The 2,500-nt window shown below is 41.2% G+C and overlaps 1 protein-coding gene across 2 annotated transcripts in view; it reads left to right on the plus strand.

Moving 5' to 3' along the window:
* Positions 1–2,500, plus strand: part of LOC125047256 (sialin-like) — a 28,289-nt gene that overhangs the window by 9,384 nt on the left and 16,405 nt on the right. The gene's annotated exons all lie outside the window — the stretch shown is intronic.

Here is a 2,500-nt window from a genome sequence, read left to right on the forward strand (position 1 = left end):
TCCACCTGTTTGGACTTTTGCTATTTGCAATCTTGCATACGGCATTTTATAATGACATTGTGCATAGATGTGAGTTCCTGAATCTCCAAAGAACACCAAATCAGAAAAAAACATTGATTTATGAAGAAATATTGTGTAAGATATTTATTTTAAAATGTGAGTTTTGTGTACATCTATACATGAAATATGCTTTCCATCGAGACTCCTTGGTAATGTGCTGTAGCTTATGTAGGGATCTATATGTATGCCCTGTATGAATTCCTAATGTAAAAAAAAAAAAAAAAAGTATTAATAATGATGATAATATTTCGGTTTAGATTCGCTCTGACGGTCAGTAAATTCCATCGTCGTCAAATTTGTTTTGATTTGAAATTGGTCGTTTCTGTTGTAAAGATGACTTAAAAGGAATTTTTGAACTTCGGAAAAAATAAGTGAATTATTGATTATTTTGTGTTGAAGATGATAGTACAAAATGATACCACACTAAAATAAAACTATATGGAATTCTTAAAACGGTCTTGTGAATTTGCTTCTATTGCACATTTTCCTGCGTTTCCAATAAAAAATGCCATCTGTGCAAAGATAATGTGTTCAATCTGAACACCAACAGTATACTGGTTTACCATGACCAACGGATATTTCTTATAAATATCAATAAAAAATACGATTTTATCTGAGGTAACTACTATGTTGTTGTTTTTTTTTCTTTAAGTAAAAATGGGTTTAGTCCTATTAAATAAGAATTATTAAAATGGTTAATCTTATGTGCGTGTGTTTACATACATATCAACCTTTTCGAAAATTAAAAGCACCCAGTGACTTGCTCCTTTTAAGTATGGGAAAAATTCAGCGGCTTCGGAAATTCTCGCCGTAATATAATTTTACGCATGTGGTTCTATATTGCTCAAACTAGAACCGATGTGCTAGGATCATACTCATATAACAATTTTGTACTTATATTGCATCCACAGTTCTCCATTTCTTCAAAATCGGATTTTCAAAATAAAGGAACAAATAAATAAATAGTAATAATGATAACAAACGAATAGATAAAAATGATTATTAGTAATTTCTGGTTTAGATTAGTTATCTTTATAATTTAAACTTCACAAAGTATGGTTCCTCTTTAAAACAAAAATTCTAATCAACTTCGTAGTAATCTTATTTTAAAATACACTAATTTTGCTCTAATTATTTACGATGTCATTAGATTCAACGAAGAAATGATAGATATAACTAACTTTGGAAAATGTACAAATTTCAAGGTTATGTTTTCAGTACTTTGTTTAAATTAGCCGCCCAGCGTTTGTGTGACCATTCCAGCCACAGGATCCACCTCGGAAGGACACTCCTCTCTTCTCTCCCTGCGGTGATTCAGCCTTACTTGGCTAATTCAGAGCGATGAGAGAATCGTACCGGAAAAGGTGTTCGACGGGGCGTAGCGGGTGAGCTAAGCCAGACAATGCGAAACGAGCTACCATGACCTCTCTGGCTCGGGGTTTTTGCAGGGGCGTTTAAAAGAGATGTACTGCACTCCCCCCCCCCCTCGCCCCCGGCAAATTCGGCCTCGGTTCTTACGCGTTACCCTGGCGCTTCTGCGTCTACCCTTCGTTCCTGCCGCGATGCTATTTGCTTGCATTTAGCTTCGTGCCCTGTAGCCTATTCTTTCCTTTACATATTTTTTTCGGCATTAGGATAACTCTCGGCGCACCATCTGGTGAACTGGACCCTATCTTCGGGCGCGTGCTCGGACGTGGGCAGACCTTTACCTCCCGCAGGGGAGGGTGTGTCTGGGGGGCCTTAGCGTGCCTGCCTTATGGTGTGCAGAGAGTTACCATTCTATTTGCTAGGGACTGGTATGGCAGACCATTTGATGACTGTAACTCTAGTTTTTTTCGCATGGGAATGAATAGGCGGGTAGGAGCCCCTTCCTTTCCCAGGCATTCAGCCTGATTCTGTCTAAATAGCTGGTGCTAGACAGAACACCGCCTTCCCGTCCCGCCATTGGAACCGCCTCGAAAGTTAGCTTCTCTCCCTCGCTGTGGTGAATCAGCCTTTGGGTGGTTGTTTCTGAGGGATGAAGAAACTTCCTTGAACAGGCGCAGGAGTCCTCTTCCCTCACTGAGGTGAAACAGCCTTTGGGTGGCTGTTTCAGAGGGAAGGATAAGTTAGATATGCGAAGCTGAGCCTCGCCCGGCCTGTGTCGACTACTGCCGACTCGCTAACGTGTGTCAGCTGGTGCTGACTCGGATGAGCTTAGTCCTTACCCACCGTGGTGCCCAGCCAGAGCAGTAACCTCCAGACGACAATTGCAACTTCTCGCGCCTGGGCGGGGCGCGAACCGCCAACCCCTCAGATGAAAGGCCGACACTACCACAGTACTAACCCGGAGGCTATTCAGAGGGAAGAGGATTTCACTTTGAAAAGGTACAGGTCCTCTCCTTCCTCACTGAGGTGAAACAACCTTTGTCTGGTTGTTTTAGAGGGATGAAAGGAACTT

The sequence above is a fragment of the Penaeus chinensis genome, chromosome 40, assembly GCF_019202785.1.
Source record: "Penaeus chinensis breed Huanghai No. 1 chromosome 40, ASM1920278v2, whole genome shotgun sequence".
Classification (NCBI taxonomy): Eukaryota; Metazoa; Arthropoda; class Malacostraca; order Decapoda; family Penaeidae; genus Penaeus; species Penaeus chinensis.